The sequence below is a fragment of the Callorhinus ursinus genome, unplaced genomic scaffold (genome assembly GCF_003265705.2).
Source record: "Callorhinus ursinus isolate GAN/ISIS: 27379988/994484 unplaced genomic scaffold, GSC_fseal_2.0 scaffold12, whole genome shotgun sequence".
Taxonomy (NCBI): Eukaryota; Metazoa; Chordata; class Mammalia; order Carnivora; family Otariidae; genus Callorhinus; species Callorhinus ursinus.
In genome coordinates, this window is record NW_027397074.1 from 32,972,017 (window position 1) to 32,999,366 (window position 27,350).

Below are 27,350 nucleotides of genomic sequence, written 5' to 3' on the forward strand. Positions count from 1 at the left end.
TAGTATAAGAAAACAGTAAAATGTAGCTTTAAACACAAATATGTCAGTCACAGTAAATGTTAATATATTAAATTCCTTATTAAAGTCAAAGAGTTTCATACTGAATTTATCAACAGCACAACTCTATGTGTGTTGCAAGAAATATACCTAAGAACTAAGGAAAATAACTAAAAGTAAAAAACAGAAAAATGGGAAAAGCAGAAACAACAGAGCAACCGTAGTGATTAATAACAAAATGTATTATAAGACTGAAAGCATTAATAGCAATAAAAAGAAAATTTTCGTGGTGATAAAAGTTTCAAATGGCCAGAAAGATATAACAATCTAAATATCTTGTTTTGTAGCCTCAATTTTATGAAACAAAAATTAACAAAAATTCAAGGAAAAATAGAGAATGTAGAATATTTTATAAATAATAATCATATACTGAGCTATAAGCAAGGACTAAAAATAATATAAACCACAATGTAAAAATTTTAAAGCTGTCCAAACCAAATCCAGCAATAAAATAAAAATAATATTCCAATCAGGAAGGAATTATCCCAGTAATGCTAGGTTAATTCAACATTTGAAAACCAATCCATGGATTTAATTACATTAATAGAATAAATAAAAAATCCTATTATTCAGGAAAAGAATTAGCCAAACTTCAAGATCCATTACTTAGAAAACTGTTCTAAAATTGAGTTTAAAAAACTTCCTTCTAAAACAAACAAAAAACCTTCTTTCTAAAGTGTACCTACAGAAATCCATAGCAAAATATAAAATTATAAATATTAAAAGTTTTTCTCACTAATGTCCTGTTATCAGTACAATATTCAATATTTTATTGGGTTCCTGAGCCATTACAATAAGACAAAAAGGGAAATAAAATGTACATGGCATTGAAAGAAACAGAACTGTTACTCTTACAGTCAGAAAATCCAAGAAAATCTACATGTAAGTTATTAGAATAAGTGAGTACAGCAGGGCCACTGGACAGAAGGTTGTCCTAGGGTTCTTGAGAAAAAAACAAAATCAGTAGAATAGAAAGAGAAACAAACAGATTTATTTTAAGAAAATGGGGTATGCAACTGTAGGGACAGGCAACTATGAAATCTGTAGAGTAACAGGCTGGAAATTCAGGTTGGAATTGATATTGTATTCTTGAGTCTGAAATCTTCAGGGCCAGCCAGCAGGCAGAGTTTCTATACCGCAATCTGGAGGCAGAGTTGTTTCTTTTGGGGGAAACTTCAATCTTTGCTCTTAAGGTCTTCAACTTACTGAATGTGGTCCTCTCATATTATGGGAGGCAATCTGCTTTACTCAAAGTCTAATGAGTTAAACATTAATCAAATTTTAAAAATAGCTTCACAACATCTTGACCGTTATTGAATAAATAACTAGGCAACATAGACTAACCAAGTTTCCACATAAAATTAACCATCACAGGCTACCTCTTGTTGTGAACTTGGCACCCCTACACATCTCCTTAAACCATATTTAATCTCTAAAGACATTATCAAATCATACTTCTGCCTAATATGATACAACTATGCTGTGTGCAACCCAAAATCCACTTAATTCTTTTACCAGAGGATGATGCAAAATCCTTGGGTGATAATCACTCTTCCCTTGGTATTCCATAACTTAAATACTATGATGTAAAGCTAACAAACCTTAAATACTATGATGTGAAGTTAATAATCTTATATAGAAAGAAAAAATAATATGTATACACACACAGAGACATACACAAATATACCCGTAATAAAATAAGGAAGAAATGGTCATAACAATTATAATTTCTGCAACAGATCACCTGGTTGTGGCTGGTATTTCTAACTACCTATTCCCTTTATCCTATTCCATATTCTCTTAGACCCCAGAAAGCAGCTCAGAGGATCATGCTTCTTTACTTGGTACAATGACCCAAACACCCATTTATGAAGGTTCTAGGCCATCAGTAGTCCCACCTGAATTGTGGTGTTGTAGTTTAAATCACAGAGCTTCGTAGTAGTAGGAGATGCCTAAGAGAACGTCCATATTTCAGACACTCTCTTCCTTACTTTCATGTTTTGTAGCCGTCCAATTTCCTCCGGGAAGTCTTGATCAATTACCCCCACCAGTAGAGTAACTCCCTGCTTTGCCTATTAATTTACAGGCATGAGGAGCCTAAAGTGGCCAGGCAGCAGTCTTAACTTCCAGTTCAATGCAATCACGCTGTGTCTTCTGATGGAAGCACTCCTTCCATGGAAACTAAGACCCCCTAGACCAGCAAAACATAAAATGGTGAGGGCAGGGAAGAAAATATTTGCTAGTGGATTACTACAGGTAATAGTAAGCGGAGCTGCTTCTATTTCCACCCCTAGATTCCTGGACCTATGAGTCCTGGATATGAAAGAAATAGCATCATATGTTGGGCACTGATTTTCAAGATTCCTCGATATTTTATTATATATTATAATTTTTATGTGAATATGTATTATATACTCAAATATAGGCATACAGTATGTACATACATATCAAGGAATCTTGAAAATACTAAGAATAAAACACATATTAAAGAATGAGTTATGAACTATACCATTTTATGTAATATATGAAAGTACACATCACAATAAATATTGTTTATAGACATATAAATAAGTAGTAAACTATTAAAACCTAGACAGAAAAGATACACAAAATGCAAGGACAGGGTTATTTTTGAATAGGCAAAGTGATAGGATTGGAGAGAGGTTCAATTATAAACTTGTTGTTTGAAATATTCTGAAGCAAATATGGGAGGAAAAAAAAACCCTACTTTTTCAAATGTGGCATGTGAGTCAATGATATAGACTGAACTGTGTCCTCCCAAAATTCATATATTGAAGTCCTCAACTCAATACGATGATATTTGGAGATGGAGCCTTTAGGAGGTAATTAGGTCCAGATGAGGTCATAAGGGTGGGACCCTCATGATGGACTTAGTGCCCTTAGGAGAAGAGACATCAGAAAACTTGCTCACTGTCTCTCCTCCATGTGTGAATACACCCAGAACGCAGCCATCTGTTGTCCAGGAAGACAGCTCTCACCAGAACTCTACCCTGCTGGCACCTTTATCTCAGACTTCCAGCCTCCCATACTATGAGAAAAGAAACTTCTGTTGTTTAATCCACCCAGTTCATACTATTTTCTTATGGCAACATAAGCTAAGACAATCAGTATATTATTTGTAATATAATTCCTCACATTTAAAAAATCACCCTCTTTTTAACAAAATTCATCACCATGAATACCAAGGTCATGTTGCCCAAAGAAAACATAGGAAAATGGAATAACGCAACAATTAAAAAGTAAGTGAAAGCATTCTTCAAATATAAATTGTTACACAAGTATCAGATATTGTAAAATCCATGAAGGCAGGAATTGCATGAAAATCCCCAGCGCCTAGTTCAATACCTGCCATATACCAGTGCTTAGTGTCTGTTATATATGAAGAGCATATAAATTAAACAAATTATAAAACTACCCAAGGAAATAAACTTTACAACCAATGTTCTTCTAAAATCCCATAAAGAGATGAACCTATAACAACAACAAAAAAATATTTCTTTTCAGGGGCTTATTGTCATGTAACATGTTTTCTAACTTTTAAAGTTACTATAAGTAACATGGATCTCTTGGTCTGATAAAACCAATCTTCTAATACCCTCTTTATACACATGACCAACTGAAGCTTTCCCTGCTCTCTTTATAATTCTTTACAATTTCCCTTCCCTAACCTTCCTTTCCTAGTCCAAAATTGGATCCTTTCATACTAAATGGGGGCATGTGATAGCTTCCTTCTTTGCCTTCTTTTCAGCTAATAGTCCCAAAGAGACTATTACCATTTTTATTTTGTATCAGTCCCCAGAGCATTCTTGAATTTCTTTATGGAAAGTAATCACATTTTGTTTATTAACCTGCATCACACAAAAGTTCAGATTTTTTTTATTGATATATCAATAAGCTCTCATTGTAGAGAATCACATCTAGAGTATGGACCTGGACAGTATTTCTAGAAATGGAGCTGTTGGGGAAATTTTAAAAAGAAAAGTGTGACTCCAAGTAAGAATTGTATATATAGGTCCTTTTTTCCCTTTTTTCTTTCCTCGTTTCTTTTCTTTGCTCTCTAACATATGTATTTACACTTTCACTAACTTTCCAAACGTGTTAATTCAAATTGGTCTCCTAAGTATTCCCTCCTGTTGGTGGCATTTGGCTGTAGAGTAGAATGAGTAGCTGCCATAGAGCATTTGCTAATGCTTCCTTCCTCAGAGGGAGATTAGTACAAATTTAAGTTTGTGTTAATCCCCACCTGAGGCAAGATACTCTCTGTTGTATTTTGGTGAATTCAGATAATTGCTACAAGAGTTTACTCTTATTTGCATGATACAGAACGATAGCAAAATATTTGCACTGAGTTATTAACCTGTTTTCCAGTAAATGGTGTTTACGTATGGCCTTGTACATGTGGTATCTATTAAGTAACATCCCCAGGAATGGAAGCTTGCTTACTTGTTAAATGGAAAACAAAATGTCAAAAATAATTGGGAGGAAAGTAAAAGTAAATGGCAAATGTTGACAGGAATGAGGCTTAGCCAAGCTATCAAAAATGCATATTACTTAGACATTAATAAATGAAATACTAATAACAGTTTTTCAAGCTTGACTGGGACTATTTATGGCAAGATTTTAACATTGCTTCACACAATATGATACATTTACATTTTCCCAATGCAGTTAAGATTTCAATTATAATGTAATACACACTTTATTAGCCATTTAGTAATACTGTAGAATAATTGGAAAAGGTAGTGAATGATTTATAAAATGAGGACAGTGATTCCATGAGACCTTCAATTTAAAAGAAAAAAATTAATGAACATTTTTATATAAGGAAAAACACCATCTTCCATGGTTTTGTTATTATTGACTTTATAGCTTATATTTCAGCTGTCTTTAAAAATGATTTGAGATGGCCTAGCATAAACATAATGCAGCCCATGTTAATTAAAAATGTTTTTATTTCTTTTTTTGTTTTTTTTTTAAATGTTTTAAATGTGAATGATCAGAAGCCACTGGGGAGAGAAGAATCTTGAGTACTTTGGTCAAAGGATAAAAGTAGTATCTCACCAAGTGTTTTCTGCTCAGAAAGAGAACTGTTGTTGCTGTCATCATATGTGACATCAGATCCAATACCAGAAATGTTCAACTATTCTTCTGCAAGACCATGCTACTCAGAACTTGAGCAAGAATTCCCTTTGGGAAATTGTTCTGCACTTACCTCATTCATAGTGTGAAAAAATGATGGGAACTGACATAACATCAAAAATGTTGCTACGACTAGTAACACGTTTGAGCTATTCCACCACTCAGTCCTTGATGTAGCAAAGTATTAGAACACAAATTCCAAGACTGAAAGAAATTTGGAAAGGTATACTATGTTTGTGGATAAGTAGAAGAAAGAACTGGAAAAAATCTACAATTTTGGAACTTTAATTCTCCAACTCACCAGTTTTCATCGATAGATGATACAAGAATACTGTATTTCTGTTTTTTATTTAATCAAACTAATTTCAAAATTGAGTTCCCATCCCGTAAGGATGGTGGAAGATATCACCTCAGTTTTTCTGGTAGTCCCCTGCCCAGAGTAGTACAAAGGTCCCAAATGTTAAGAAATGGGAAATCTCTCTGGTCACTTGTTGGCAACTGAGACTGGCTGCCCTGGGGAGGTCTGATATCTTTTGCTTTCAGGAGCCCTAGTCCTCCTTTTAGGCATGTTTGAAAAAGATGAGAATCTGCTTCTCAGCAAAGTTCCAGAGGCTTGTGTGACCTACGGATCTTTATCCTTTCCTTGGGTCATAGAAAAAAAATTTTTCTGCTTTTCAAAGGCATACCCCTGTCTTCTGCCTCCAGAGAACCCCAACAACGTACCTTCACTGATTCTAGAAGAAGTCTACATCATGCAGTTTCTATTTTCTGCCCTGCAAAGACCTCCAAGAAAAAGATTAACAAAGTCAGCTATTTGCTTAGAATGAAGAGAAGAGAAAATTTCTAGGGAGAACAAAAGCTATTTAATATTTAAACTAAATATTGCCAGAAAAAATTATTTTAAAAAATGAAAAGTTTATCAAAAAATTTTAGTACTAACTGAGCCAAAATATGCAAGATATTTTATCTTACCTTTTCAATGCAACGCATTCTAGGAGGTCATGGAACACATGTTGTAATTATTTCCCGTTAATTTTTGTTTGGTTTCTTTGAATTCAAACTAAAATTGACTTTATCACTCACTAAACTACTCTCTAATCTCTCCCCGATCCAGTAATTTCTCCTCCATTGTCTGCATTGGTGATTGCACTGCCAAGGCAAGTCCTGAGACATCTCTTAAAGAAAACAAACAAGCAAAAAAACAAAATAACTCAATCCATGTAGGCAATCACTCGTGATGCCCTCTATGCAACCTACAGATCCCCATCTCTCTGTATGGAAAGTACTTCACTTGGATATGGCTCTTCTTCTACACCTGGAGAAACTTCCAGTATTCTCTAAGCTCAGGTCAAGACCTACCTTCTCCAAAAAAGTGCTCAATATTTTTTTTTTTTTTTTTACATACAGTGGCTCCTGTTGTCTGAAAACTCCCAGCTTTGCTTTTCTGCAACCATTTATTATTTCCCTGAGTATATACTTGCTTTAGGCATCTTGTTATTATACTTCTTGTATTTTTTTATTTTATTTTTTATACTGCTTATATTTTTAAATCATTCATATTATTGATGAAGTTTTACCTATGTGTCTTTAGACTGTGGGCTTTGAGTGTGAGGCTATGATTCTTCTTTGTAGGCCCCCATACAGAGATCCACATGCCCTGTGAAACTGCTTCATCCTGCCTTCAAGATGTCTGATACGAATGTACAGCCACACCTCAGCCTGATGACTATGGCAGAATTTAGAGAAAAAAATGCTTCCAGTGTAAATTAACATAGAATAAATTAGGCAAGCATAATCACTGGATTCCTTTATAATTTTCACATATTACATTAATATTTTAAGTGTGTTCTATATATATACATATATATATGTATATATATAGCTTTTCTTATAAATAAAATGGCTTAGTACACATCCTGATTTTGATAGACTTAGAGAAAGGGATCCCACATTCTTCTGGAACAGAGAAATAGGAAAATCAACCAGTGCAGGGGATATCTTCCCTCCAAGAGAAAGCATAAAACTTCCTCAGGCAACCAAAATCCAATCAAATTTTGAAAAGCACGTTTTATGCATATAAAGATGGATAATACATGAATTATCCATTCATCAAAGCATTAAACTCAAAAACTAACTTCTGCCCTCCAGAATGGCGCCATTACACATTTCTGTTCCAGAATAATTCATGTGGATATATCTGGCAGCCAAACATGAAACTGTGGGTGCTGAGTGGTTGGCAGCTGGCCAAGTATTTAACCCTGCTGTTTTAGAATGCCATAAAATAAGCACAATTTAATCTTTCAAAATCATTTGGTCAGTGACTGTGATTTCCGCAGAAAATAACTTCAAAGAAGACAGGCACCTTTGTTGATGCTTGTTTAAGCAGCTTTGAGTGCCAATGTAGTTAAGAATAGGAAGCACAAACCTCAAAGCCTGTAATACATTCTTGGGATTATATACCAAGGGGATGTGTAGACTGGCCTATTAAATTTCCCTGGTGGTAAGGATGTGCTTAGATTGATACAAGTATGAGATGATGTCATCGGATAAAAAGGCTGGTTCAGTCAGTAGAGCGTGCCACTCTTGATCTCAGGGTTGTAAGTTCAAGCCCCACAATGGGTGTAGAAATTAGTTAAAAATAAAATCTTAAAAAATAAAAGTCATGACAAGCAGATGGATACTACTTGTTAAAATCTATGAAAGTAGAGACTTTGCCATAGATATTGGGAAGGGACTGGTGGTTGCCAAAGGTGGGGGTGGGAGTGGATGAAATGGGTGAAGGAAATCAACAGGTACAAACTTCCAATTATAAAATCTGTAATGTAAAGCATGGCAACTGCAGTTAATAACAGGGTATTGCCTGTTTGAAAGCTGGTAAGAGAGTAAACCTTAAAAGTTCTCATCCCAAGAAAAAAAATATTTTGTAACTATGTGTGGTGATGGATGTTAACTAAACTTATTGTGATCATTTAAAAATATACAAATATGAAATCATTATGCTCACCTGAAACTAACATAACGTACATCAATTATACCTCAATTTAAAAAAACAGAGACTTTGCTATAAAAAACACAAATCAGTGTATAAAATCGTGATGTTTACCTGTGACCCGGAAAAAATCCAAACACTTCTTTAGGATACTCTCCATAATAACTTCATTTAATTTATGACATGGATCTGAAATAAAGATTATATCCTTATATCTTATGGTTAGTCAGAAATATAAAAACTATTTTTAAGCTGTCACTTGACAGTTGTGTAGACTATTACATGATGTATTTCAATAATTGTATCCATTTTATGTGGAGACAAACTCTAGGGAAAGTAACTGATCTCCCTTGATTAAAGCTGAGAATCTATTTCAGATTAAGGAAACCACTTTATACATCCTATCATGAAGAACCCAGTGTGATAATTAAAAAATTTTTGTTATTGTCAGTAAAACTCCGGTGTATGGTTTATTATTAAGATCTTCTCATCTTCCCTTGATTGAAACAAAGTGTATGGAAGAACAAAACTGCATTCTTTTCCTAATGAATTTATCTAAGACTTTTTTTTATTATGTTATGTTAATCACCATACATCATTAGTTTTTGATGTAGTGCTCATTGTTTGTGTATAACACCCAGTGCTCCATGCAGAATGTGCCTACACAAAGTAGTGTGAACCAAAATTACTTCTGGGACGCCTGGGTGGTTCAATCAGTTAAGCGTCTGCCTTCAGCTCAGGTCATGATCCTAATGTCCTGGGATGGAGTCTGGCATCCAGCTCCTTGCTCAGTGGGGAGCCTGCTTCTCCCTCTGCCTCTGCCCCTCCACCTGCTTGTGCTCTCTCTCTCTGACAAATAAATAAATAAAATCTTTAAAAAAAAGAAACAAAATTACTTCTAATATCAACACCACAAGGCAATTTACCTTCTTTATCTTACCATTGAAAACCAACATAGGTAAGTCACATTACATATTTTATTAAGACCTCTAAGATCATTTCTGTCATCAATTTTGTCCATTATTTGTTGCATAAATATTCTATTTTATCTCCTTTCATTTTCTGATGACAATTTTTAATTCTCTTCTCAGTCTCATATAACTCATGCCACTTTTTAGATTTTTAGTTCCTTGATCTCTTTCTCTCACACATTCATTGCCAATCTATATTTATTTTCTTCCCTACTTAAACTGGGCTCCATGATTTGTCTTAATACTACCCTCAAATTCCTTGCCCTTTGAATATCTTTGTGTTGTACTTTTAGAGGGTCAATTTCTATCTCTGGCTTATTCCAACCAGTTACTTTCTCTGTTACTTTCTGCCAGTGATTACCAGGAAAAATAAAATGGCTTAACTTTATTAATAAATGCCATTACAAACATATTAGCTGGAGCTATCTTCATAGGAATTCCCATTTCACCCAGAGATTGTTCCGGGTGTTTATGTTATTCTCATACCTACATGATTCACTCTCTGCAAAACATCCATCTTCCTAAATCACAGGGCAAAATTTCCTCCCCTCAAACCCCACAGGGATAAGGGTCTGGATCATCCCACGAGGAAAGCAACCTAGACTAAGAGAGCTACTAGTTGAGGGTGAGGGGCACCTAAAACAGGTGGTAGAGGAAGGGATAAGAGTATTAATTACTCTCTAAAAGAGGACTTAACGAATAAGCCCAGAATAAACCTAACATTCTGATTCTTCATGAAGCAGAAATCCTATCTTTTCTTTTTTTTTATAAAATTATTTTTTAATTTTATTATGTTATGTTAATCACCATACATTGCATCATTAGTTTATGATGCAGTGTTCCATGATTCACTGTTTGCCTATACATGCCCTCTTTAATACCCATCACCGGGCTAACCCATCCCCCCACCCCCTGCCCTCTAGAACCCTCAGTTTGTTTCTCAGAGTCCATAGTCTCTCATGGTTCCTCTCCCCCTCCGATTCCCAACCCCTTCATTTTGCCCTTCCTACTATCTTCTTCTCTCTCTTTTTTTTTTTTTTAACATATAATGTATTTTTTGTTTCAGAGGTACAGGTCTGTGATTCAACAGTCTTAACACAATTCACAGCTTGGGGAGGGTATGTGCTATGGTGAGCTCCGTGAATTGTGTAAGTCCTATCTTTTCTTAAAGATTGATGTCAATTATTCCTACCAGTATCGTTGACTCATTTGCTTTGCTCATGGTCTCTGGCATAAGGAGCCTGAAGTAACTGATTGATAGCTGTCCCATAGAATTCAATGGGACTATTACTGTGTACAATGATGGAAGAATTCTTCTTTGAAACCAGAATCTCTCAATTCACAGAGCCTAAATTTGTGGCAATGAGAAGCACAAGGACCCCAAGTATGTTCCAGGAGTGATGGTAACTGAGAATATTCTTACTTCGACTACTTGGATCCCAGATCCATGTATTTATTCTTGAAGACAAAAACCTACGATAATGGTTTTAGAGTGTACACTCCATCCTGAGAATAATCAGTCCTGGAGGGGGATCCTTGTAGGATATAATTTCAAACTTGTGACTCAGCTGTATCTTTAGAAGGCCAAGATGATGTGCTCCCAGGCTAGTGGCTTCTGTGCAGTCTTATATGGAAAAGAACCAATCAATCTCTTGGTCATTTTCCAACTGTCACACATCCTTTGATACAATTATCAAAATTATTTGGTATTATTTGTGAATAAAACACTCTCTAAGTCCTCAGATAGTGGGTCCAGAGACATCCTGCTGGCATGAAAGTTAATCCCATACCAAGAATATGTGTCAATTATAGTCAAGATGAATTGCTGCTCCTTTCAGAGTGGAAGGATCCAATGTAGTCAGCCAAGAAGCTGACTGGATTCTTCAAGGGACAGTGGTGTACCAGGGTCCAAGATTGATCTCTTTGCTGACAATGTGGACAGTCATTCAGCAGAGACAGTCATTAGATTAGCACTGGTAAGTGGGAGCCCATGATGCAGAGCCCATGCATAGCCTTCATGACAACATTCTTCATTGTTCACTGTGCCAGCACAAGGGTGGATTATGATGAAGCCTGGGTGATGTCTACCAGTCAAGTCAATGTATCAGTTTGGTTGGTTAGTATCTCTTCTGTGGACCGTGTGTGTGTTCTCTGATAGATATTGACGTATGATTCAAAGGTCTGCACATTTTGTGCTTGTTTCATAGGTCCAAATACATGTCACTTCTCCAGATCTCCTTGTCCTCAATTTTCCATTCTTTCTTTCCTATGTCCCTGACCAAACATCTGTGCTATTGCCACTGTCTATGGGTGCATGGGACCTTGAGGTATTTCTCTTTCCACACAAAGTGAATGCCAAATACAACACTCTTAGCTCAACTTATTGGGAGAGTTTTCCTGTACCACTGCCTTTCAGGGAAACCTCTGCTTGGAGTTGTGATTCAGCCATTCATTTTCAGCTAATGCCAAGATAACATACCAACACCTTAGTGAACCCATTACTAAGGGACATTCTCCTCCATCAGCTGTTATAAACCACCTTCAACACTGCCATAGGTGTGACTTGGGGGAGATATGCTGGTACAAGAGTGGTAGATAACACGGGTTGGGGGAGGAATTTATTGTCCCTGCTTACACCTGACTCTGGATTTATCATTTCCATCTTATGACTGGTGGGTCCCTCTGATCATATTACCTAAATAACCTGAGAGGACATAGTTCTCTGACTGCTTGATCACTGGATCTCACAGGGCCAGAAGCTCCTTTCCTACCAGGGCCCAGTTGCATACCAGGAGCTGACTTTCAATAGGTATGAAGTTCATTGCAATAAATGATATGTCCTTCTTCCAGAAACCCAGGGGTCTATGTATGAATATTCCCACCAGTGATACCTCTGGTCTTATAGTACCATAGGGGCAATGTTTTCATTCTCCCAACACAGATACTTCTGGCATCACAGTACAATATGGCTCAAGTGGCATTGTACTTACACCATATTACGCCCTTTCCTGCTTTGAGCCCCACTAAAAACTGGTAGTCTTCTGCCACCCAGAAGATGTACTGGAACATTATTTGTCCTTAAGTGCTAAAGATAATAGCTACAGAATTCAGAATTTTGTTATAGAACAGTGAGTTTTGTGCTTATTTCTTAGAAAACTTTTTTAAATATCCACTATCAGCAAACTTTGCTTTGGGCTGCTGGTGTATGAACTTGGATAGGAACATTTTTACCTCTTTATTTAGCATTTCCTTCAACTATGCTCCACAGCTGCATCAGGTAATACCTGTTACTTGTCATTAATAGAAATCATAGGCATTTTCTTATCATATTACAGTTATCACATATATCTTGAACTGTTGTTTTTATACATTAATTTAATATTGTGAGTTATTATACTTGCCACTACTTCTTAGTTTTTAAGAATTAAATAGTACATCTATTACTGCATCAAAAATGCATGTTTAACATATTTGGTATAATATTTCCTTTATAGTTCTCTACATTTTATGTCATTTATTTACAAACATTTTTTACTCTATAACCTTCTACAGAATGCCACAGAGGTCTAATTTACAACATAAAAATGTTCAGAACCCCTGTCTCGACCAAACTTCTCTCTCTCACACATGCTCCTTTATGACATTCAGGCTTCAGCTTCAAGGGAAACTCCTCAGAGGTCTCCTGACCACCCACCCTAAAGCGGCCTCCTGGGTGCTTTTTACAACATCCTGTTTTGGGTTTTTTTTTTTTTTTTCATCAACATGTTTATAAGTGCCTTGTATTTCCTTGTTCACATGGCTGTTGTTGGCTCATACTTGATCTGGTTGACATTTCCTTCTTAAATGTCCCACTCTAATATCTCAGGCTTATCCTTCTGGACTTTCTTCCTTGGAGGAATTTCCTTTAAATGATAATTTTCCTTAGTTTTTGTCCACTAGCACTTCTTTATTCTCTGATTCATTTTTCTACGTGGATAACTTCACCCATGGCCACAAGTCCAAACAATTAAAATGTATTATTCCCAAGAGGATATACAGACCCATAATCCTTTATCTGTCATCGTGAAATCCCTTAAGCTCCTTTTTTCTACAAAACTCCCTGGCAGCAAAACATTACCTGAAATGACAAAAGAGCCTTTATTTACCTCATGCCCTGTGAACATTCATACATTTCACAATTAGAACTTGTATTTTGTTTATTACATGGTACTGTCAGGATTCTCCTAAAAATGCTACCTTTCATAGGATGGGAGTAACACATCACTTTTCTAAGATTGAAAAACTGTGAAATTGAGAAGAGATCAAGACATCATATTCATATTTCTAGCCCAGATTTAGAGAAGGAGTCAAGTGTTTTCTGAGAATCCCACAAACTTAACACGATTTCCTTCCTTTCCTATTTACCAGCCACATCTCCACTCACTTCCCTAAGGAAGTGAGTCTGACCAGGTTCGCACACACCATGCTGTTCCATACCTTTGCCCCTGAAGAGTAACAAAGCAGAATTAATGAATACCATCCAGGGACTTCTGATTGAATAATTATTGCTGAAATCTTTACCACACTAAATTAAAGAAATGCACCTTCTAGTATTTCTCTTGCTACTAGATGAGGAGCTCCTTAAGTGAAAGAGGCACATCATTTTCCCACAACCCAACACAGTGCCTGGCTTTGTGTTATCTGTTGTGTCTGTCACTTAAGCTGAGTTCCTTTATTGTCCCTCTCATCTTTCTCTTTAACCTTTACACCAATCAATCATGTCTTTTGAATCCATCCTCTCCTCTCTATCGTTTATGGCACTGTTATGTGCCCTCATTATCTCTCACCCAGTGTCCTGAGATACTGTCCAATGTTTCTCTGTCAATTCACTTCCTATGTAGTCCATTATTGTTCTAACTGAATGATTTAACTGTGTTACATGCTAATTTTAAAAGTTTTAAGTGACTTTACACTATCAGTATGATGTTCAAAATTATTAGCATGGCATAAATGTCCATAATTTGCACTTAATCTACTATTCAAGCAATACCTTGTGTAATCCAACACCACATTTTTTTACTTCCAAGTAATACTTCTGTGACATGAGTCTTCTTGCTCTTCCTGGAATGTAAGCCTCCATAATGATCTCATGTCAAGAATTAGATCACAAGGAGGCCAGGCACAATTTCATTGGTAAATTTGTAGAAATTCTCAGGAAAAGCAATAAAACAAAATCTCTTGTCATGTAAATATATCAAAGCACAAAATAAGTATATATTATCATTTTTAAAAAATAGCATACAAAAAGGAAAATTTCATTCCAATCTAACTTGGGTTCTTCAAACTAACAGCATATGACAAAAATGTCACATTCCGATCTAATTTGCAATATGAAGATAATAAAATAATCCATATGAAAATCCAACAATTTAAAAATTTATACTTACTTTTCTTTCATGAAAACTAAGTATATTTAGTATTAGGAAATGTGCTAATAAAACTCACATTAATAGATTAAATGATGAAAATGGTACATCTCAAAATAAATGGATAACCATCTGATAAAATTCAATATCCACTAATAAGTCAGAAATACATGGATAGTTCTTTAATAATGTTAACTTTTTTTTGTATCATAAACCAATATGAAGAACATACTCTAGAATAAAACAGTGTTTAATTAGTACTAAAGTTAATACATTAGTTAGGGTTCTCTAGAAAAACAGAACCAATAGAATATATATAGGTATATGTGAGAAGATTTATTATAAGAATTGACTCACAAGGTTATGGAGATTGATAAGTTCCACAATCTGCTGTCTGCCACCTGGAGAAGCAGGAAAGCCAAAGACATAATTTTGTTGAAGGCCAAAGGCCTGAAAACCAGGTATAAGCAAACGATGTAAGTCCCAGAGTCCAAAGGCCCAAGAACCAGAAGCTCCAAAGTCCAAGGCCCACAGAAGATGGGCATCCCAGCTCAATATGAGAAAGAGAATTTAGCCTTCCTCTGTGTTTGTGTTCTATTCAAGCCTTCAGTGCATTGGCTGCTGCTGCTTATATTGCTGAGGGAAGATCTTCTTTACTAAGTCTATGATTCAAATGCTAATTTTTTTCCAGAAACACTGTGAGACACACACCCAGAAATAATGTTTGCCAGCTATCTGCGTATCCATTAACACAGTCAGGTTGATACACAAAATTAACCATCACAGTTAAAATTAAGATAAGCGTATCGGTTCTCACCACTATTACATAATTATTCCATAAGTAGTCAACACATTGGTAAATATATATATATGTATGTATAAAAGGAAAGGATGACACAAAATTTTAATTTTTTGTAGATTATATGATAATTTCTTTAGAAAAGCAAAATAACTGTTGCATAAATTATTAGAAATTATAACAAATTCCAATAAGGTAGCCACTTGCAAAATAAATTATTTTCCTTTACCAACAGTATCACATATAAAATATATGTCCCATTTACAAAAATCAATAAAAATATAACATACCTATAAGGAAACTTCAAAAGTAATAGTTAATGTCCACATGAATATGATTATAAAACTTACTCAGGGATGTAAAAAAGATTTTTAATGGGATATATATTACAGGATAGTAAATTGTAAAATATTTAAAAATAGCAATCTTTCCTAAATAAATGTGAAAATTCAATACATTCCCAATGAAAGCAAATATTTCTTTTTGGTCTCAAATGAAATGTGAATAAAGCTAAGAAGAAAATTCTCTGAATATAAACAATGAGTGTGACCTGGTCCTTAAATTTTATTATAAAGTTAAAGTGATTAGAAACATTTGATATTGATGTGAAAACAAACATATCAATGGCACAAAAGAGGGAATCTAAAAATAGAAGTGAATATACATGGGAAAATAATATATGTAAAAGTTGGCATTTCTACATAGTCTAGATCATTCATCATGTAGTATTGAGCAAAATAGCTTAGAATTTGGGGGTGGGGGGAAACGTGGAAAATAAACCTGGACAGCTCTTTACTCACACCAAAATAAATTCCAAATGGACTTCAAAGTATCATGCATGTAAAAAAGAACAACCATATTGTGAGAAATCATTTATAAATATCTTTCATCTTTGAAGTGGAGAGCCTTTTCTAAATATGTTGCAAAATTCAAAGACACAAAGCAAAATATTTAATAAATTTTAAAACATAAAATTTGAAAAATATAAGGAAAAAAAGGAAAACCCTTAACAGAGTAGAAAGACAAGAATATGATAGCCAAATGGGTAATAATTACAATAGAGAAAAAAAGTCCTATAAATCATAATGAAGCAGAGAGCAACATGAAAGAAAATTTAGCAAAATTTCCCAAAATGACATTTCAAAGTCAAAGACATCCAATGACCTAAAAACATATAATCAGGTTCTTCACCTCAACAACGCAAAAAGTTATGAATACAAACAATGAAATATTATTACCATATGGTTGACAAATATTTTTAAATGATGAATAAGGCAACTTGGTAGTGTTTATCAAAATTTCAGTTGTGCATATTTTTGAATCCCTAGTTTCAGTTCTAAGTATCTAGTCTTCACAAATACACAAGTGGCAAAGATTTCTGTTTGAGGTTGATATGGAGTAACTTTTGCAGTAAGGAAAACCTGAAAATAGCATAAACATTGTTCAAAAGGGGAGGAATTAAATAAATTAGCATATGAACTACCCACAAATATGAAGACATTAAAAATCAAATAGATATGCATGATATATTTGCAGGTGAAGATAAGAATGTTGTAGAATAAAATATAGAATAAGGCCCTATTTATGACAAGTAGCTTTTACATATTTTTAAAGATTTTATTTATTTATTTATTTATTTTTAAGAGAGAGAAAAAGAGAGAGCAAGTTGCAGGGGGAAGAGCAGAGGAAGAAGGATAAGCAGACTCCACGCTGATCACAGAGTCCCACACAGGGAATGTAGTATTTATATTAAGAACACATTGAGATTTTTAGAAATGCACAAAGATGATAGTAGTGGAGAGGGGAGTGAGATTGGTGTGTGAGCAGCAGGAAGTGGAAGGTAAAGAACAGTGGAGAGAACAGTAAAAATTGCCTTTGAATTTTATATATAATCTGTATTGCTAGGAGATTTTTTTTTTTACATAAGCACATACTATTTGTATTATTTTTTTAAAGGAAAAGAAGAAAAGGAATTGTGCTAATGCTCAGGTTTGTATAGGAGTGATAAAATAGGTGATCCTCTTGACAATTTTGTTGGCAATGGAAATTATTATAGATTTTGGAAAGAATTTGGTAGCAGCATTGTAAATCTAACTGTATACATACATATTTCTCTCTCTAGATATATACTATATATTATATATAAACCCAAGTATGCTAAACTGTTTATGAGAGAATGCCCACTGGAGAACTGTTTCTAATAGTTAAAATCTGGAAACAACCTAAATATTTTAGCAATAAGGAATTGGCTAAATGAATTATGACTTATTTATTAAGGGAATACAGTGCAATATTACAAATATTGGAGCATATGGGGCGCCTGGGTGACTGAGTAGGTTAAGCCTCCAACTCTTGGTTTTGGCTCAGGTCATGATCTCAGGGTTGTGAGATTCAGCCCAGTATTGGGTTCCACACTAGGCATGGAGCCTGCTTAAGGCTCTTAAGATTCTCTCTCTCCCTCTCCCTCTGCACATCCCCCAAAATATAATATATACGCACACACATACTTTGGAACGTATCTCCTTGCATTGATGGGGAAAGTGGTCCATGAATGATGAGTAAGCAAAACTGAGAGGTTGCAGGACAGGACCTAAAATTCTACCCAGTTTTATAAAGTAATAATATTTTTTACATGATAATAATATGAACTGTTAATGTATACCATGTTGGTGTACACAGGTAAAAAAATCAGAAATGATATATATGAATCTGTTAACATATATATGTTGTATATTAATATACATATATAATCTTTGATATATTTTAAAAGTGAGCTTAAGGAAATTCTCTAAATTTTTGCTCTCCTATTGATAAATGCTTTCAAATAATTATTTAGTACTCTTAAAATTAAAAAAATAAGAATATATTATTGATAATTCAAAACGACCTAGGTTTTTAGATGTCCACACAATGTATTAATATGAAGCATTTCTGGGTGAAATTAAATATACTGTCTTCTTTGCAAAAAGTCAAATGAAACTTAATCTATGTAAGTACTTATTAATTTGGTGTCACTCTTATTAAAATATAAATACCCAAGAGCTCAAATATTGCCTATTTGCACAAATCACAGCACTCATTTAGGTGACGTTAAAGGGTAGGAACATTTCCACCTTATTTTCACAGAAATTAGCTTATCTCTATGTAGACCTTCGTCATACAAACACTTTCATCAATGCCCATATCCTAAAATGGGTATTTTCCCCTTAGTCAGTAACATAAAAATAGTGCTTAATGACATGACTTTCCCATCCTCATCTCTTGTGGTTATACTTGATAATTTCCTCTTTTGCAAAAATCCGAATGTTGAAACAGATGAGCGACATCATTACTAACCAATCCACCTTCCACCTTATGCATTAGATGTACATTCTTAAACAATTAGAGTTTATATTCTCTTGTGAAAAGCTTGATTCCCGTAAGGTATTATGACACTGAAACTGAAATTCATGGAGATAATATTAAAAAAGAATTAATTATGTTTTCAGAAGATTTTATCTTATTTCAGACTTTGGTCATAATTAAAATCTTTAATTACTTTTGTGAGTTAAAGAAAAAATTAAATATAAAAATTTAGTTTGGTAAGGTACATTTTATTTATTTATTTATTTATATTTTTTAGTAAGTTATATTTTAAATATAAGAAATCAAAGTAATTTATGAACTGAATCTAATATATTCAAGTTAGGAAATATATGTTAAATATCTGATTTATATTGGATTGAAAAGAGGCACTAAAAGCATGATTAACATGACTTTCTTAAATATATATGAATAAAAGACTACCTTAATGATAATGGTAATTTTTTATGGTTTAATTTGGAGTTAATTTTGGAGATTTTAGTTTCCTATACATATAATATTTATGCATCTTACAAGCTCTAAATAATTTTCATTTTACATAAAGGGAAAAGAAGGTAAAACTCTAAAAATTCAAAAACTCTAAAATTCAAGTTGATAATGGAAATACCACCAGGAAATAGATAGGTAGATAGATACACAGGTAGAGACATAGATATAGATAGACACATACATATATGTATTAGTTGGAGGCTCTTTGTTATAAAGTTAGAGGTTGCAAGGTAAGATATATGGACTACCATTCCTTACTTACTGCATTATATATGTACATATATAATACATACATACACATAACATACACACACACACCTAATACTTCATCTCCTGGACTCTAGAAGCAGAATACGACTTTACAACCACACTCACCCACACTCATCCTCACTTAGCAGTTTAAGGCAAGGCTACTCCATCCTTTAGGGCTATTTTTTAATTTTGAATCATTTCCTCTAGCTTTCCATGGTAAAGTATATTTTTTAATATTTTATATAAAAAATACTGAATGGCCTTATTAGCTGCAAGCTATAAATGCCACAAAACAGATTTGGAAATTGGAACATACCCAACATAAATGGTTACCAACAGTGAATGGGAAGGCATACGAAACAGGGCCATAAAGCCACCACACAATATGAGGAAAATCATTAAACGATCTGGAAAAGCATCAAGATGGCTGGCCTCTTTGTAGTTCCAGCACAAAGACTGAGACTTATTTCTAAATATTTTCCCTGGTGGGGAATAACAGCTTGAAAATAATCCCAGATGTATTCATTTGTGTAACCATTTGCTTCTTGTAGCATATAGGCATGGAAAAATTATTGAAGGCTTCAATTCTGGACTTGTATTTTTTAAATGTCAGGCTTTTGAAAAATAGCACCATTTTTCTTTAAAACCATTCATTTACCTGGAATGTTGGCCAGCAGGCCTATAATATGGACTTGGTTTTGTTAAGATTGAAAAAATGCCCAATGGCAAAAGAGGAATGGGCAATTTTAGTGGATATAACTAAATATTAACCCAAACTCAAATGAGCAAATGTCCAAGCAGAGTAAAAAAACAATGTTTTTATGCTTCTAAGCTAGCCAAGGATTTCTAGATCCTGTTAAACATAAATTTAGAGAAAGAAAGTAATCTAGAAGGTTTTCTTTAAAGATACTAAAAGCAAAGCGTTTAAAATAAAGTTTAAGACCATCAACTTTATACTTAGGGATTTTTGTTTCCCTTGAAAGTATCCTCTCATTTTGAGATTATTCTAGATATTGAGCTAAGAAGTCCAAGAGCTAAATATCATTTTTAAAAATCGATTTTCAAGTAAAGATAGATCAAACAATTCACAGTCCTTTGTCAATTGTTGGCCAATTCATTTAAACTCAACTCTGTTAGGTATTAATTCTGCTTTCTACATATGAGTATGCATTACTTTTTTTAAGTAGACTCTCTTGTAAGTGTGGTATATGTGTATGCCTGTGTGAGTATGTGTACAGAGAAAAAGAGAGTGAGATTATAATTCAGTGTCCTTTTCTTCACTTGACCAGATTTTGTTTTAAAAATCATTGGGGAATGTCTAAAATTTTTGGTAGGCATTCCAATGTTAAAATAAACATTGGGTATTATTATTACTATTGTTATTAACTAGATTGCTGTTTAGAATGTGAAGGGGTGTGTTTGAATCCATCATTCGTTTTACAAATATTTAGTGAGCACCTATATTATGTCAGCCACAGTTTGGCAACTAAGGTTCCAACAGGGATAATGAAATAGTACATCATTCCTCCAGAATGCTTCAGAAAACTGAGAATCATTTTCCTGATTATGTAAGGAAAATAACTGGAGACAAGAAACAAGTAGGAGAGTATTTCTTCATTTAGAGAACTCTATTTTATAAACATTGCATCAATCTCATAGTTTATGTAAGTGATTCGCCACCTGTACATGTGTAACGGATATCCTGTACCTTAGAAGAAATGTCTTTGACTCAGGTGATCTCTTGCTTAGAGACACACTATGAGCAACAGGACAATGACACCAGAAGGAACTGATTACATTAATTTCAAGTGAAAATAAGGAACTCAATCTAAACTATGTAAAACTCACCTCACTCTGATTTACTGCTCTTTCAGACCATTGAAGCTGCAAATAAAATTTATGAGGGAAGAACTATAAATTAGAATTGGATAAAGGCATAATTTTAGGCCTCAAGTTACTTGTACCGTTAGATTTTAGCACATAAAATTGGGAGCATAATACTAACAAGTTAATAAAATCAGCCAAGTGCTGACATGTAAAAACATTTTTTTTTAACAATTGGTTGGTCCAATCAGTTAGCCTTGTTGACAACTTGAAATTTTGAAAACCTACATTACTTGTATTCAGTGAACATTAAAAATGTAGAAAAGTTCATGGATGCATGCAACAGAAGTTCACTGGTCTTGGAATACATTTGGGGGGTGGGGAAGTTGCCTTTAAAGTTAAAACTGTAAAATTACCACATAATAAAAGGCTGTGCTTTGAACACTAATTGCCCATTTATTTATTTATTTTTTTAAAAAACCTCCTTCCCTATAATCACGGTGTGATATATAAACTTTCTTTGGTTTTACTAAAGTGTGTTTTATATATTTTCAGTTCTATGGCTCTTTTCCATTTATTCTTGATTTTAATTTTACTAATATACGTTATTATCAATCAGGCATCACATCTACGAAGATCCCTACAGCGTTTTAATTGAGAGTAAATTGCCTTCAATAAATGGGGCCTCCTACTGGCCTAGAAAACTGGCCCACCCTAGTGGCTGGGCACAAATGCTCATTTGAAGAGTTAAACCGAGGCACGATAGCCCACTTTGTCAGCTGCCTAGAGGGACGTTGTCAAGTCTGGGACCCTGCTGCTTTATTCCTATAACTGTGTTTTAGAAACACCTCACAAGTGGAATTGTGGTTGCCTCATCCAGAAAATGTGGAAAGGATTAATGTGGCATGTAAAACAAATCACTCCTGAGCTCAGCTGAGAAAGTGGGTATTAAAAGCACTCCAGTCAAAAGAGCTTTAGTGAGAGGGTCACGGTGATATACAGTCCGCATATGTTGGGCTGGTAATGCTGCAGGGTGTTTGGAAATGGTAATGGTCCATGGGTGTAAAGTCTTTCAAGACCTCTTAAAGACACATATGTTTCTTGAGCGTGTTCTCCAAACAAGGACCTGTTATGGGTTAGATTCACTGAAGCTTTTAAACTTTATTGATTGGTTTGTGGGATTCCAGGTTCACTCACTGCTTAAAAAAAAAAAAAAAACTGTTGATAAATACAGGCAAGAATCTCACTTTAATCTTAACCTTATGAATCAATAAACAATGTGGGATGTTGCCTCCTCATCGATTACAGTACACACTGTTTATTTTTATCATGGACGTGCTTGCTAGTTTTCAGAGTTAATGGGCAGTATATCTATGTTGTTCTTCTAAATCCAGGTGCTTTGTAGATTTATTTTGAGGGGGGGAAAAAAGGGAGAAACCTGAAGATTTCTTGCTATTTGAAATATGAACCATAGCCTTAATAAAAACTTGTGGGTTTCAAGTTGAGAGAGAACAAATAAACCTGCTAAGTGTAATTTCATAAACTGGAACAATTTTCCTTGGTTTTTCCAATTTAGGAAGGAACTCATTCAGATCTCACATTATAATGCAAATATATAATCATAGCCACAGTCCAGTGAACTCTTAAAGAAATACAATCTACTAGTTTTCTACATGTGAGTAAATGGTTTCTGCCTATTCTCCTCTGTTTGGTTTATATTTGCACTTTTTTATGGGATGCTTCTATTTTTATTTCCTGGAAGGTTGTACCTCATCAATTTATTCATTTTTCTGAATAAACTACACCAAAGGATCATGCAAAATCTTTGAAAAGATGAAAGCACAGGCAGAGGTTGCAATAAATAAGGAGTGATGCATTTAAGTAGTTGTCAGCACGTGTACTCAAAACAAGCATGTGTTTTTAGGTAAGACCTGGAAAAACATCAAGACAGGCTAGCAGGAAGTACTAGTTAACTAACCTAAAAATCTCATCAGTAAAACTAAACAAATAAAAATATTATGTGAGATCGGAAAAAGTCAGGGTGCTTTTTGGATTTGGGTTCAGTGCTCCTGAGTTTGACCCCAACTTACAACCATGACTGCAAATATTTTTTCACCAACTTCAAGCATGACATTATTTGTTACCTTTACTTTACTGCAGCCCTGGTAAAAGTCAAGATCAATAATTTCTCAGGAACATTTCCACTCTACACTGAAATTACAACCAACCTGAGGGACACAGCAGATATAAAATTTCTTGCCATCTCTGTAAAACTCATAACGCATCACCATTGCCTTGTGTTTTAATTGAACTTCCTCTCTTAGGCCCATTCACATCATTGCTCTCTAACACATTTGGCCAGGAGGAAGGTGAAGAGCAAGAGTTCATGGTCATTGTATTGAGTACGAAATGGTTACAGTTGAAACAAGACAAAAATGTTGCATTATAATAGTAAGATGGTAATGATGAAGCTGTCAATATCATTGCATTTTAGTAGGCAAGCAATGAATGTTACTATATAATTTTATAATTCTGTAACTTAATAATTTACTTCATATTATGACTGTGGCTACTTGATGGTCAAAGAAACAACTAATGTTGCCTTCCATGCATTTGACTGTGGCTGAAAAGGACACACATAACTTTACAAAATGCTTGGCATATATGAGTCACTTTTGTGCGTGGATTGCTTGTATAGGATTTTGAGCTTCAAGTGCATTATTCTATGTGAAGAGTCTTCATAATCCACAAGTAAGCATGAATCTGCAGTCATGTCTTCCCAATTTGCTTATAATTATTTTTCCAGGGGCTTCCGTGGCAATAAGGTATTTCTGTATTATATATAAATGGAAGCAACTTTTATGTTTCCTATTAGAAACCACCAGTTACAAATATGAAACAACTGAAAACTTCCTATTCTAGGTTTAGAATTTTTTAAATGACTTTGAAAAAGTTAAACATCCAGAAAGTCAAAGTGCAATGCTTGTCTGTTCCATATTATTGCAAAAGTCACTTCTTTCCATATCGGAATGATGACAGGAAATGGATGATCTTGACGACAATCTTTCTTCTGATATTAGGTGTGTTTGAGTCCGTATGTGCATGTGACATTTTAACAGCTTTAAAATGAAAATTATTCTGGGCCTGAATGATTCTGAGTTGTCTAACCAGTACTAAGTTGGGAACTCACCGACACTCGTCCCCTGCGCTCAGTGGTCCTGACTTTGAATGCTTCCCCAAACACACTAATTGGGGACCTGGACTATGTTGAGTTTTGCAGGTTTCCACATCACCCAAACTGCACATGAGGGCAGACTAACCCACAGCAAGATATGCTGCACACCTGTACAACAGATGACCAATTTTAAATGTGCAAAGAAAAACCTCCACAAAATAATATGATGTTTCCTTCACATGGTGTACATACAATTCAGACAGCTAAGGGGCTAAAGCATGCCATTTAGCTGTAAGTTTTCATTACTAAAGACATTTTATAGGGCTTAAATTTTATATAGTCCAGTATCAAGTAGTACTCCTAATTGCATGACTTCAAAGTAGACATGTGAGCCCTACTTTCATATTATTTTAGTGGCAAGCCGTCGCTGCCCTTCCAATTGTTCCTATGAGGTCCCACATTAACATTATTATTGGGGATTTTATTTAACTTCAATTTTAGTGAAAACTATTCCTCCTTCTTTGAATGGGAGTTTGAACACTGAGATTAAATTGATAGAGAAAATCAAGTCTGAATCGGTTTATAGCCCAGAGGTACGTTGTGAATCCCATAAAGCATTGTTGCAGGAACCTGGTTAGTGTTCTGTACACCTGCTTAATGTTTTTTTCATCATCACAAATGTCAAAGTGCTCAGTAAGTCACTGGGGTTTGAATGACAGCCATGCACTAAGCAAGCAGTTATGTTTTTTCACTACCAAATTGGACCATAAATGATGAAAAAGAGGTCAAAAAGGAAGTATGGAACCATACAAATTTGAAAGGGGAAACTGCTAATAGCCATAAACCCGGTGCAATCAAAGGCTTGGCAAGTCATTGCAAATTACCTGCTCTGTGAATTACTGATCACACTGCATTATGATATAGAACTTTCTAACTCCTTTCATCTGTAGTAACAGGGCTTCTAATAGCTCACAGATCAAAAGCAAAACACTGCCAGTGGAATTTTGACACAAATACACCAAGGTTGTACAAGCATAATGCATATGAATAAAATGTTAATATGCATCCAATATTGCATCTGGTCTGATTATTTAATATAGTATATGTATTTTATAAACCAAACTCACCAACATAATACTTATAGAAAGAGATGGCTGGTAAGATATGCTGAATTTAAAAGGAAGATAAAATTTTGCATGATACTTTCACTGGGGATTAATGTAGGTTGGTATGCCTTAAGCAAGATCTTGGCAATCTTTCAGATGCAAGATGTCAAGTTCCTAAATCCTTTTCTTCTAGCTCAAGACTCAGACATGTGGGAGTCAGGGGTACTCAAAATTGCCCCTCCAAATATTTTTCCTATTAGGGAAAATATCTATATCAATAAGTTTCTTTTGAAAAGATATGAAATGCCCAGGAAGGGTGAAGTCTGTTGGTCATTTGGAAGCCACTCTAATCAGATTGCTCTCCTCCTGCCCCCCCTTGCTGGAGATCATGGGTACTGAATAAATGGACATTTTAATTCTAGATAAATAAGCCCAGGGAAAAGAACAAACAAACAAACAAAAACTCTGGATCATGAGTCATTTTATAGCAAAGATTTGGCTGAAGTACTGCTGAGCTAGATTTTGCACTGATGCAAAAATACCCCTGGTGCCTGGGTGGTGGTGAAGAGATAGAAGCAGACAAGGTAGATGGTTGTAAAAGAGAGATGCTCAGTTATACTTGGATCCTTTATACTTGATAATAACTGATATGCTTGAAAGTGAAAATCATTTCCTTGTTGGTTCTTAGATCTATGTTCCTATATAACCCACTGTGATTCTTTTGTAAGAAGAGTTTATTATGCACAAACAATGAATCATGGAACACTACATCAAAAACTAATGATGTACTGTATGGTGACTAACATAATTTTTAAAAAAGGAGTTTATTTTTCTTTTGTAAGAATTATTCATCAACTAGTGTTATTCCCTCTCATGCTGAAAATAGAGTGATGAGATAGCATTCCTATCTCTATAGGAAATATATATATGTAGGCACATATGCATAAATAAATACAGATTATGATAGTGCTATAAAGAGTATAAACAGAAAGCTGAGATAATTTCTGAATAAGGGTGCTATTTGAGGTAAGATGGTCAGAAAAGGCTCTCCAATGAAGTAATGTAAAAGTTGGAATATGATTACCATAAAAAAGCGAGGCTAGTAAAGAATTAGGTAGATGGAGAAGATATGATTGATGGAAAGAAAAACAAGCATAAACGCCCAGAGTATGTGTAGATCTGAAAGTGCTTGATAAAAGTAAGAAACTGACACAATGTGGCTGAACCACAGTAAGCAGGGAAGAAAACAAAAAATGATGAGAACAGACAATACAAGGCTGTGAGTCAGAGTAAGGAGAAGAGCAACACATTGTAACTAGCTAATCTGGGGAGAATACTGGATCTGTGAGAGAGAATTGAAGCGAGAAGACCAGCCAGGTCAACACTGAGTTGCCCAAGTGAAGGATGATAATGGTTCGATTAGAGTGATGGCAGTGCAAGTGAATAGAAATGAAAGCAAGGTGACTCACACCCACCAAGTCCCCAGAGAAATCCTGAAAGGCTCTCAGCCTTCTAGTGCTTGTGATATAGTAGCCCAACCTTCTGGTTAAAGTGTTTCAATCAATGACTCTCTACTCTCAACTCTCCAATCAGAAATGTTGGTTCTCCCACTAGCATTTCCTTGGTGGGGAAAGTATGATAAACGGGTAAAGTATAGCGTGCGTGCGTGCGTGCGTGTGTGTGTGTGTGTGTGTTTTCTAACTATTTAAAGAGCAAAGTACAGAACTCAGTGACACATAAGAATTACTTCTGCAATGTTT

At 34.7% G+C, this 27,350-nt stretch overlaps 1 protein-coding gene across 1 annotated transcript in view; it reads right to left on the reverse strand.

Annotated features, from left to right (window-relative positions):
- Positions 1-885: 885 nt before the first annotated feature.
- CRPPA (CDP-L-ribitol pyrophosphorylase A) overlaps positions 886-27,350 on the reverse strand; it is a 408,855-nt gene continuing 382,390 nt past the window's right edge. The window contains exons 18-25 of the mRNA XM_025873381.2: positions 14,940-14,983; positions 14,207-14,366; positions 13,218-13,294; positions 8,321-8,395; positions 6,190-6,392; positions 5,941-6,000; positions 5,291-5,421; positions 886-2,248 (exon numbers count right to left, since the gene is read on the reverse strand). The gene's annotated coding sequence lies outside the window, so the exon portion shown is untranslated. The remainder of the gene's footprint in view (positions 2,249-5,290; positions 5,422-5,940; positions 6,001-6,189; positions 6,393-8,320; positions 8,396-13,217; positions 13,295-14,206; positions 14,367-14,939; positions 14,984-27,350) is intronic.